A 12,939-nucleotide genomic window follows, 5' to 3' on the forward strand; every position below is an offset into this window, starting at 1 on the left:
TTGTTAATGATACTGTGAATGTAACTGTTCTCTTGGACAATATAATTAACATTGTAACCTCTTTCAAAAAAGAAAAACCCAAGGAATCTCTCCCAAAATGCAACTGTATCAATGACAATTTCTTGGCAATAGAAAAGGAGTTTATAGCTCATTTTCTGAGAATATTTCTCTTTCTTTTTCTTTTTTTTGCATTAAATAAGGTCATTAGGACCACTCTGTTCCCTTCCCCTAGTGACATTCTGCCGTGTGAACACACTTTAAACTGACATAAAGGTAAAATTGAAATGCACGCATACGCACATAGCACATAATAGTTACCATTGGAACCCAAGCAAATGGATTATTTTAAAAGGAATTGTTCAGAATAATGGGCCTAGTAGGCTTTTGTTATTTCTAAGGAAGGGACCATGTGCATAAATCCTTTTCATCTCCCTGACTTACTTTTCACATGCAGCGATGACTAATGGATATTGTTTCTGCTCCCTACACTTTGCTCAAGTAGTTCTCAAGCACACGGAAAGGAAACACTTTCTTTCCCTTAAGGCCCTTTCACATGCTACAATAGGACTAAAAACAATGGTGCTAAAACACTGCCTGCTATTTCGTCAGGTCTGCCTTGATTGGCAAACAGAACAAAACCATAACCAATATGCCTTTTTACAGTCCTTACCATGCCTGCCTGAGGAGGTCATATTTTATGAAGCCGAAAGGGGAAAGACAGTAATGAGCAAGTCCATCATCACAGAGATTGGCTTTAATGTGACATTTTACAAGGTGCTAACATTTGCTAGTAGAACTAAAGTGTGTTTGGTTCTAAAACAGAAGGTTCACTCTAAGCTGTCAAAAGTTCCTCTCAGCAAACCAGCCAGATTTGAATAACCAGAAGATAAAGACGTGATTAGGCATATATAAAAATAGTTTTTTAATTCATAATCAATATTTGCCAAAAGTGTTTTATGGTACCTAGCATACAAAAAGCAAATTTCAAAGGAACTCTTATTCACACCATTTAAAAATAAATATTTTCTGAGACTGTTGAAGTCAGGGAATCTTAGTCACAGAATATGCGTTTTTGTTTGCACTGTGACGATCTATAAACCCACTGGATATTTTCCTGTTTCTCTCCTCATAACTTGGTCCCCTCAATTATGCTTCTTTGTGTTTTTTTTATGTGTAATCAGCTGTCTTCTTGTCCTGAACTAAAGACAAAACCAATTCAGCATATTTTATTCTCTGTAGCTTCAGAATACAAGAGGATCCATGGGTGTCCCCGAGCAGTGTAGCTGAATGAAGATCCCATTCCTTGCTAAGAAATAACTCGATAAAAATCAAGACATCTAATCAGTTCTATTTTTCAGTTCCACTGGTAGACACAAAGTTCATTTTGTAAAAGTGGGACTCTGCTGTATGCTTCTTAAAGGTGATAAATTACTAGCCAGGAAACCCTCCAGGAGATTGAAGAATACACTTGATGTGATTCAAAACCTTTAGCTGTGTGGCAGCTAGCCTTCTCACAACTCAGCAGTGAAGTCCCCACTTGCTCCTGCCATTCAAGTTTACAGGAATGAAGAATGCATTTCTCTGGACCTCTTATTTACCCCAACGAATACTCTGTCCCTTGTTCATTCTCTCGTGTACTTATATTTTAAATGGAGGCTTCTTTGCATACAATGCTAAGTAGATAATGTTGAAAGTGTTTCTCTAGCTGGATGTTGTAGCATGCTCTTGTCATCCCAGCACTTGACAGGCAGAATCATAAATGCCATGGCAAGTTTGAAAGTAGCCACCTATGCATAGTGTGATCCTGTCACAAACTGCGAAAAACTAAAATAAAAAATGTGTGTTTTCATACCACTCCTACTTTTAGAAAATAAGGACTCACGGTTTTATTTTCTCTTCTGTTTTTTGAATTAATTCTTGAACTTAACATTTAACAGTTCCGTAAACTTTTAATACTAATGTGATTGCCTGCCACTACTAGCTGAGAATGCACGGTAAGTTCTTTACTGTGCCCTAAAAACTGCTATTAATTTTTCTAGACAATCTTAGTTATTTCGTGTTTTTCTTCTTCAGATTTATTCATTTTATGTCTATGATGTATAAGTGATTTGTCTGCATAGAAGGCTGGCCCCCACAATGGTCTAGAACATGTCAGATCCTGGGATAGAGTTACCTAAGATTAGGGACCATCATGAGGGTGCTGGGAACTGATCTGCATCATCTGTAAGAGCAGTGCATGATTTAACCACCGAGCCTTCTCTCTAGCCTCTGTAATACTGTATTAGCCTCTGTAATACTGGGTTTTATGTAGTTGTATAAGCCTTTCACAAAATTGCCAATATTTAATCATATTTCTAGTGTAAATAGTGGGTAGTTATCTCAATACTAGAAATAAAGTGTAGCTCAGTAGCTGGGTATGAGAAAATATATTTAAAGTAGTGATTAGGTGGATATACTAGTCACTGTGCTAGACAATTTCAATTTATGCGAAATCTTATCAATGTGTACATTGAAAAACACACCTATTACTGAAAGCAGTTATCGTAAGCACCCACTGCAAAATGAGCACATATCTGAGACTTTATTGTTACTGAATTGATTTCACCTAAGAATTAACAAGAATGAAGATCAAATTTGTAATTGTTTTTTACAACACAATGCTTGTACGGTGTTACTTTAAAAGGCTTTTAAGGAATGGCAAGGTGGCCCAGCTGCCAATCCTGATGACTTGAGCTTGATCTGCTCTCTGGGATCCATATGATAGATAATGATAACAAACTCACACAACCTGATCTCTGACCTCCACAACGGGATGGTAGCACGTGTACCCACCCACAAATAGACACACACAAAACAAACAGATACGATTTTAATCTTCAAAAAAATTTAACTGTATTTGTTTGTTTGCTTATGACTATCAGGTGCTAAAACTGCATTTCTTTGGCAAAAAATTATTTTTTATGTTCTTTACATCTAAATGAAAGCAGTTCAGTTGTAAACTTGGCAGTAGGTAACTTCGCATACTTTGTAGGTACGATATTTCGCCTTCACAAATAACCATTAACGATCTGATACTCGCTTCTGAAGTTTAGCACTGGAGTTAATCAGTACAGGAAATATAGAGCTTGGGTAACCAAAAGTGAATAAGAGAGACATTTTAAATAAATTTTTGTAGTCTGAAGAGAGGTAGAGTAAGTGATAAAACCACAAGATAACCTAGAGTGAGCCCTCATTCACATAAGTAGATAGGCTAACTATGCTGTTTATGTGATAACCTTTCCCTGACTTATAGGATACCCATGCCTTCTTGGGTTCTCATCTCAAGCCAGTCACAGGGTAGAGTTGATTTTCAAGATCTAACCATACTTCCTTAAAAGTATACGAACTGATCACTCTCCACAGATCACGGAAAGGTGTGCACGCAATCTTAATATGTATGCCTCTGTGGTTTTTATAAATCTCTTCTTCTCCCCAAAATGAAGATTGAAATGGTTACTGCTTAGGACTATAAATTCTGTTTGATTGAATGTGTCTCAACATTTAGGGGTTCCCAAATGCAGGTGACAACCCAGACTGAAACAGTCGTTGTTTCAAGTACACTCTACTGGTCTGCTGATTCTACTATAGTGTTTTTGTTTAATGCAATCACAGTGCTATCTAATCGTGGAATTCAGCTAGAATTAAAATACGGAATATGCTGAACGTGGTTACATGTTGATATGGTGAGAGTTCATATGTCTCACTCTTGGATTTTGAAATAAAAATAGATGAAGTGAATCACTGTAAATCACATGGGTGTGCAGCCTGAAAATTGTTGTGAAGCTGGTGAAGAAAATAATATGAATTTGAAACTCTGAGCATGAAAATCCATGTAGAATTAGCTGTGGGGTTCATGGGCAAGAAATTTAGTTTTTAAAAATAGGTTGGAAAATTTCAAGATTAAATGATTTAGAGGACCCCTAGAAATTATAAATAAAAATGTTGAGTAATGTAAGCAGCATTATTATTTTTTACTATAAGAAGTCTATACATATGCAAACTTGTTTCAAAATGTATATCTCAAATTGTTAGCCAGGAGCAAGGAGGTAAATTACCCTGTTCTCAGAACAGAGAACTGTGGTCCTGACCCAGGCAAGTATTTGCACTGCATTTAGGAGAATCATTCCATTAGCTATTCAAAAGCACTAAAAAGTAATGCATAAAACGCTCAAACTTTGAAATAATTGTGCATAGATTAGAAAATTAGATATGATATATTGTTTACTGTAGAAGTAGATATGTGTTTTCCCATTCACCCTCTACTAGTTTTCTTATAAGCAAAAATAAAGCCCTAAACTATAACATTATAGGAAAATTAATTAAGAATGTATAATATGTATATTAAAATTTCTATATCCTGTATGAGGCACATAATGCTTAATGTATGTCACCTAGTAGTTTTAATTAGGAATTTACTTTAACTAGAATTACATTTAAAAAAATTCATGCTTGCCTTCCTTATAAAATCTTATGAAAATGTTCTATACATGAAATTTTCAATGTAATAAAAATGGAACATCAAATGAAAATGATTTTGTATGTGTATGGGTATGTGTAGCTTTTCTTGTGTTATTTCCAGAAATCTATGGAAATAATTAAATTCTTAGATATTCTCAGAAGCGTACTTTTTCATCTAATATAAAACGATTGAGTTGAGAACTTGAATACACCATGTTCAATGCATTGGCCACCTAATCTGCAATACACCTGAAAATATTTTAGCACTTTTTAGAGATAGATTAAAATTTAATTTCATTATATTTGTATCTTAAATATATTTCTTGCATCTCTATGCACAAAAGTCCAAACTATATAATCTACAAAATAGTCCAGAGTGAGAGGATGTCAGAACTTGTGTGTATATGTGTGTGGGGATCATGTTACTTTCCCACAACTAGACTGTGTATTAGCTATGGCTGATTTAATAGTTTACTGAAAGTGCAGCATCATGTTAGGCAACAGAGCAAAATAGATTCAATCTGTGGAGCAAAATATAAATACTAGCATTTTCCTACTTATATTGTATATCAGCCCATAACAAAATCTCCAAGTCTGGGTAGTGCATAAAGAACAAATACTTGTTTGTCATGATTCTGGATGCTGAAAGATCTAAAAGAACAATGTTAAGGGAAAGTAATGAGAGACAGCCCAGTCTGGATCCCAAATGACACTGGAAACACTTTTCCGTCACACAGTAAAAAGGCAGAGAGGCAAGGTGACCTACCTTGTTTCACTGAACCCATTTGATAATATTTCAATCCTATTTTTTTGACGCCAGCATTTTCATCATTTGATCACTTCCTAAAGGCTCATAAATCAATGCTATCATCATGAATATTTAACCGAAGTGTTAGGGGCTGACACATACATTAACATCATAGCACTATTCAAGTTGCCCTACAGTTCGTGCAATGTAAGGTTATCATTTTTTGCAATATAACCAGTATTCTGGGTCATCCCAATATTAACTTTAATATCTCCATCCCATACCTCATGGAAGTACCATGTAAACTGTATATGGATGAAGAGATGAGAATGAGTTGGTATAATGTTCTGCCTAACATACCCAATGCCCAGGATTAGATTTCCACTGCCAGGTAAGACTGGGCATGATGGTGCATAGTGCAAACCTCAGCTCTAAGCTCTAAGCAAGAGGGTTAGGAGTTTAAACATCCTGAGCTATCTAGTTATTTGGAGGCCTGCTTAGGTTTTATGGGGCCCTTGTCCTAGTTTAGGTTATTATTAATACAATGGAACTCCATGACCAAAGAGCAAGTTGGAGAAAAAAAAAGAGTTTACTTAGCTTAATTTAGCTTACAATTTCACAATACTGTTTATCATAGAAAGAAATCAGGACAGACACTCAAACAGGGAAGAAATCTGAATGCAGGAGCTGATACAGAGTCTATGGAGGGGTGTTGTGTACTGGCTTGCACCACATGGCTTGCTTAGCCTTTGTAAATGAAGCTTTTATTTCCTCAGAAGAAGGGATGAGATAAGAGTCATAATGAAGCTATGTGACTATGACTTGGGCTGAACTTAGAACATTTCCTTCTCTGTTCTAATTATTCCTAGGCCTAGGCCTGGAAGCCTCTAGCCTCCATATAATCTAATCTTCCAAGCTGACTGATTCAATCCAGTTTCTTCTCTCTGCTTCTGCCTGAATTGCTCTCATTGACCTTATGCTCACTTTGGCGATCTGTTCTAATATTCTGGCTCCTTCTCATTCTCTGGCTCATTCTGTCTGCATCTATGTCTAGTTTGCTCTCTCTGCAACCTGTCTATGTAACAAACTATGCCAGTAAACTACCATACAATATACCAGTCACATACCACACCACTTTTTTTCTCTCTCTCACTCTTATAGTCTCTCTTTCCTGTGATGTTCCTGCGTGAGTTGTGTATATCTTATCTCTGACTCATTCTACCAAATCTTTCTGACTCATCATTTTGTCTGCCCCTCAATTAGTAACCATATTCAAACATGGCTGTTTCCCTCTACAAAGTAACCTTACCTCATTAATAGAAATTAAATATGTATACAAACAGTTTGTCTGTATTCTAGCCAGATTATACCGTAATTCATGGCATGTCTATATTCTGGATGGATCATATAAGGTCTTTGGATGGGAACCCTTTGACATTTTGCTGGATTAAAATCCCTCTACAAGTCTTCCCAGGGAAGGAACAATCCACAATGTGCTGGGCCTCTCCCATCAATTACTATTCATTACAAGCTTCCCTATAGCCTGATTTTAGGAAGGCATTTTCTTTTTTTTTTTATAGGAAGAATTGATTTTTTTTATGCTGAATTATCTGTAGGCATTTTCTTAATTGAGGACCACTCTTCTCAGATGACAGTAGTCCATGCTAGTCTTATTGTATCTTGTTATGCTTTCAGTTGATCCGTTGATAATCCCTGGGAGACCTGCTGTTGTAGGGAGGGAAATGAAGGAGTGGATATGGGGTAGAGGAAAGGTGAGAGAAGATTGGGAGGAATGAAGAGCTGGTGAAATACAGTCGTAATGTATTGTATAAGAGAAGAATTAAAATAATAAAAATAAAAAATCTATCCAATATGACTCTATACTAAAATAAATACATTAATAATTGAAAATGTGAGACATAAACATGTATTTTATACTAATGCAAATTTTACTCTGGCTGTGAGCCTATAAAATTAAAGAAGTTAAGTGTACCCACAATGCCATGGTGATCAAATATTTCCTACTCCAAGATAAAAGAGTAAAAGACCCTGTGTAAATTCAAACCCAGTAAGAAAAACAATAATAAATCTCTATGTGGGGATGTTATCTTGGATACATACCCTGTCACAGTTCTATAAAGGCTGGATTATCAAGGTACAGGGCAATCATCTCTATGACTTTTCCAGGAACTGTGAATACTGCATGACAGCTCTCCAAGACTGGATCTGTGCACAAATGACTATTTAGATTGGAGCGTCCAGGATAGCTATGATGCCTTGGTCAAACTAAAAATCTTCCAACTCTATTTCTTACTGTTGGGTTATAAGTTTGGAATGCATCTCTGTATTCTGACATTTTACTTTAATCAGTCAAGGAGAACCATTCCACACATTGAATGCTTTGCTTGGAAATTTCTTCCATTAAATACCAACATGGAAATTCTTTACTTCTTCTTTTCACAAAGCACAAAAACAAGGATAGAATCCTATTCAGCTGTCTTAAAATCAGCACAGCCTTTCCTCTACTTCCAAAACATTGCTTCCCGTTTTTATGTAGTTCACTATTTAAACTACCTTACCAAAGACATTAACACCAGCATTGTGATTCAGACCACTCAAGTGATCATTAGAATCTAGGCTCCCTATCACCCTCTTCTTTTGGTCCCTTGACAATTTGACATAATGTTTCATCTGCAATAGTATAAGCTTTATTCTAAACTGCACTTCAAGGTTTCACCCTTCTCCATCACTTTTCTGGACCTAAATTCCCACATGTTAGGTACTTATATAACCACAGCTCATTCTTGAAACCATTAGGTATCTTAATTTCTTTCCTCTGTTCTAATGTAAGATTGGCCATTTTGCATTTTGTGACTATGTGTGTGTGTGTGTGTGTGTGTGTGTGTGTGTGTGTGTGTATATATATATATATATACATATATATATGTGTGTGTGTGTGTGTGTGTGTGTGTATTCAGTTCTCACTAAGAAAACTCAATGTTAATCATTTATTAAAATTTAATGATACCATTATCCCTAATTTAAAAAATTAATTCAACAAAGTGTTTTGCACCTAGTGTGTAGTCTGCACTTTCTGAAGTTTGTCAAGAACTGGATAAGGAGTGAGTTCGACAGAAGTGCTTCCTCCCATTGGATTCATTGTGTCTGGAAAAGATGATGCTATTCAGTAATGAGTAGCATGGACCTACTTTAGTGTTCCTTCCAACAGTGCTTTTATGAGTGAGAGGACTCATAAAGTGTTTGGAGAGCATTGACTGATTTTCATTATATAGTGTGTGTCTCCAGGTGGTTCCTTAGTCACCAATTAGGTCCAACTCTTAGGCAATGGGCAATGTTTTCTTTAAAAAAGCAGGAAGTATCTCAATCAACAAGCATTCCTTAGGCAATGTTCTCCCACCTCAAGGCACATTAGCCTCCAAAATTAAGTTGGTAGGAAAGAATATCTTGCTTTCTGTAATGCAAAAGGAAGAGACATCTTGTTAACTCCAATAATTAAATCACTTGACAAAAGGTCACTCCCATAGCCCTCTACAGAAATTTTTTATTTGCAGAAACAGAACCGAATAAAATTATGAAATTTTAGACTACTGACTGAAATTATTTAAATTCTTGTCTTTGTCTTGTTTTAAAGTCTTGATTTTTTTTAAAAATTGTGATTGTCATGGTAGTGGCTGAAAATGTTGACTTACATGCAACAAAAGTTATATATATTTTGTGAAAAACTTGAAATTTATGACATTTGAAAGTAGTGTCACCCTACGCACACACAAACCTTCGACTCACAATTTGTCCTGCCTACAAGAAGTACAGGGGCAAAGGACGAAGGATCAGAGACTGAAGGAATGAACAACCAGTGGCTGGCCCAATGAGAGACCCATCTTGTGAGCAGCCAATCCCTGACACTATTAATGATACTCTATTATGCTTGCAGACAGGAACCTAACACAACTGTTCTCTCAGTGGCTTCATACAGCAGCTGACTGAAAAAGACACAGGCTCATAGTCAAATATTACAAGGAACCTACTTGTAATATTGTGAAAGAGTTGGAAGAAAGATTGAGGGATCCAGAGGTTATAGGAACTCTTGGGGCTCCCAGAGACTGAACCTCCAACCAAAGAGCATACAGGGGTTGGGCCTAGCCCACCATCTGTCCTGACATATATGTAGCATATGCACAGCTTGGCCTTCAAGTGGGTCCCCCAACTGAAACAGTTGCTATCTCAGACTCTTTTGCTTGCCTGTGGATCCTAACTGGGCTGCTTTGCCTGAGGCAAAATGAACCTAGTCCTGGAATGACTTAATGCATCAGAATGGGATAATACTGTGAGGGGCATCTGACTGCCCCCTCTCAGAGGAAATGAAGATAGGGGATGGAGGGAAAGGCTAAATGAGAAGGGGCTTGGGAAGAAAGGTGAAGTCTATGATCAGGATATAATATTAAGTAATTAATTAAAAAGAATGTAGTATCACATCCATGTGTATAGTAGTTTTCAAATTAAAAAATGTTTACAACAGAAAATTAATTCACTCATCTATTTACTTGTTCTTTATGTTTTCATATAGTTTTCTTTGTTTTAAGCCTTAAGATACATTTGGAATTTATACGACTTAATAAATACATGGAAATTAGCCTAAATACACAAACATAAAAGTGAAGTTTTATATATTTTTATATGAGTGTGAGGGTTTGAATTTAAATTTGTGTATCACATGCCTCCCACTTACCTCCAGAAGCCAACAAAAGGGGTCAAAATTCCTGGAACTAGAGATATAGGTTGTTGTGAAGAACCCAATGTGAGTTCTTGGAATTGAGTTTATGTCTTCCTGAGCCAGCACTCCCACCCCAGCCATTCTTTTAAATATGTTGCCAGTAATATAAGGTCCATGCTCCAGTAAATGGTCCCATGCCCTTACTTATGGTGGCAGCTCAAATGAACTTAGAAGAACAATAAAGCTAAAATGAAAGAGGAAGAGAAGAGAGAGGAAGAGGAGACAAGTCAAGACAATACAACATGGTGCTGAGAGCCAGCCATTTGAGGAGAAATTTAGGGAGTGTCAGAGAGTATATGTACTCACTTTTCATAAGATATATAGAAAGAATTCTAAGAAGACAAAATGATATTTAAAATAACTTGATTTGTAACAAGAACATCAAGTCTCTCAAAAAAGAAATCAAAGAAGATCTCAGAAAATGGAGAGATCTCCCATGCTCATGGATTGGCAGAATTAACATAGTAAAAATAACCATCCTACCAAAAACAATCTACAGATTTAACGCAACCCCCCATCAAAATCCCAACACAATTCTTCAAATACATGGAAACAGCAAATCTCAAATTCTTCTGGAAAAGTAAGAAAAAAAGCAGAATAGCAAAAACAATTCTTAACAATAAAAGAACTGCTGGGGAAATCACCATCCTTGACCTCAAGCTCTAGTACCGAGCAGTAATGATAAAATCTGCATGGTATTGGTACAGAGATAGACATGTCGATCAATGGAATAGAATTAAAGACCCAGAAATAAAACCACACACTTATGCACACTTGACCTTTGACAAGGAAGCCAAATATATACAAAGGAAAAAAGGAAAGCATCTTCAATAATTGGTGCTGGTCTAACCGGCAGTGTGTATGTACAAAAATGAAATTAGATCCATATTTGTCACCTTGCACAAAGCTCAAGTCTAAGTGGATCAGAGACCTAAACATAAAACCAGATCAGCTGAATCTAACAGAAGGAGAAAGTGAGAAAGAGCCTTGAATTCATTAGTACAGGGGGAAATTTCCTAAACAGAACTCTAATGGCTCAGGCTCTAAGATCAAGAATTGATAACATATACCCAAAAGATATCCCACCATGCCACAGGGGTATGTGTTCCACAATGTTCATAGCAGCCTTTTTTGTGATAGCCAGAATCCAGAAACAACTCAGATGTCCCAAAACAGAAGAAAGGATACAGAAAATGTGGTTCATTTACACAATGGACTATTACTTAGCTATTAGGAACAAGGACATCCTGAGTTTTGCAGGCAAATGGATGAAACTAGAAAATATCATCCTGAGTGAGGTAACTCAGATCCAAATGGACATGCATGGTATGTACTCACTAATAAGTTATTAACCAAAAAAATATAGAATTCCCAGGATACAATCCACAGAACTCAAGAAGGCTAAGAAGCTGAAGGGCCCAACTGAGGATGCCTCAATCCCACTTGGGCAGGAGAAGAAAGCAATCACAGGAGGTGGGGTGCAGGGGAGGAACCTGACTGGGAGAGGCGACAGCAAGGGGAAGAGGGGAACGTGATCATGTATGGGGAGCAGGGACAGGATTGAAGCCCTGAAGTCCAGCAGAAAGAACTGAAACAGGCAACATCCAGAGGTAGGGTGTAGGGAGACCCACTAGAACCTACCAGAGACCTGGGAGATGAGAGACTCTCAGGACTCAAAGGAAGGGATCTTAGATGAAATGCACAACAGTGGGGACAGAGAACTTATAGGGTCCACCTCCAATATAAAGAGCATCAAGTGGATGGATGGGGTTGGGATTCTACAGTCAAAAACTCTAAATCATAATTGTTCCTATGTGAAGGAACTGCAGGGATAAAAATGGAGAGGAGCCTGAGGGAAATGAGGTCCAGTGACAGGCCCAAATTGGGATCCAATTCAAAGGGAGGCTCAAGGCCTGACACTATTACTGATGCTATGGTGTGCTTACAAACTGCCTCCCCAAAAGACCCAACAAGCAGTTGAATCAGATGCAGATATTTACACCCAACCAATGGACAAAAGCTGCTGACCGCTGTGGTTTAATTAGGGAAAAGCTGGAAGAAGCTGAGGAGGAGGGCAACCTGTAGGAGGACCAGCAGTCTATTTAACCTACACTCCTGAGATCTCTGACACTGGATCACCAACCAGGCAACATTCACCAGCTGATTTGAGGCCCCCATCACATAAACAGCTGCTGTTTATGAGGACTGCTGGACTCAGAGAAAGTCCACCTAACTCTGGAGAGACTTGGAGACAGGTGGGGTGGGGAGTGGAAGAGGTATGGAATGTGGAACATTAGGAAGTTCATCCGGTATGGGGATAATGTCTGGACTATATAGAAAGATTAAAGAGTAAATTTTAAAAAAAGACAAAAAGAGAAAAAAAAACAATTTGTTAAAAGTTTAAATGTGTGAAAATAAATTGAGGACACAAGATTGAATAACACAATATAAAATAAATTACTCAAACTTAATTTAGAAATTCTTTTGTACAATTCAGTATTTATCACATACAAAATATCACAGAAATGAATTTGTTTTGGATCTAGGTATAACATATAGATTAATCATAAAAAGGGATTCCATTAAATTTTATTATTACCATCATGTATATATTTTTATATAGTAAGTAATTATATTGTAAAAAATTATTTGAAAATATTAGAATAATATTTTATACTCAGCTTATTACTTGGATCACATTTGGAGTTGCTTGAGAACCTATTTCTCTGTGAGAATATCGTGCCATAAATTTGAGCTGAAAAGCATGAGAATTTACTGCTGATTTATTTTTCAATTACGTAAATATGGAAGAGAAATGACCATCCAAATAACCACTGTAAATCAGATTTAAATATAGTAGTATGGATCATCTACAAATTCGTGTAAATCCTGCTCACAGATT

At 36.8% G+C, this 12,939-nt stretch overlaps 1 protein-coding gene across 42 annotated transcripts in view; it reads left to right on the plus strand.

Annotated features, from left to right (window-relative positions):
- Positions 1–12,939, plus strand: part of Ppfia2 (PPFI scaffold protein A2) — a 474,268-nt gene that overhangs the window by 336,661 nt on the left and 124,668 nt on the right.

Source organism: Rattus norvegicus, chromosome 7, assembly GCF_021556685.1.
Source record: "Rattus norvegicus strain SHRSP/BbbUtx chromosome 7, alternate assembly SHRSP_T2T, whole genome shotgun sequence".
Taxonomy (NCBI): Eukaryota; Metazoa; Chordata; class Mammalia; order Rodentia; family Muridae; genus Rattus; species Rattus norvegicus.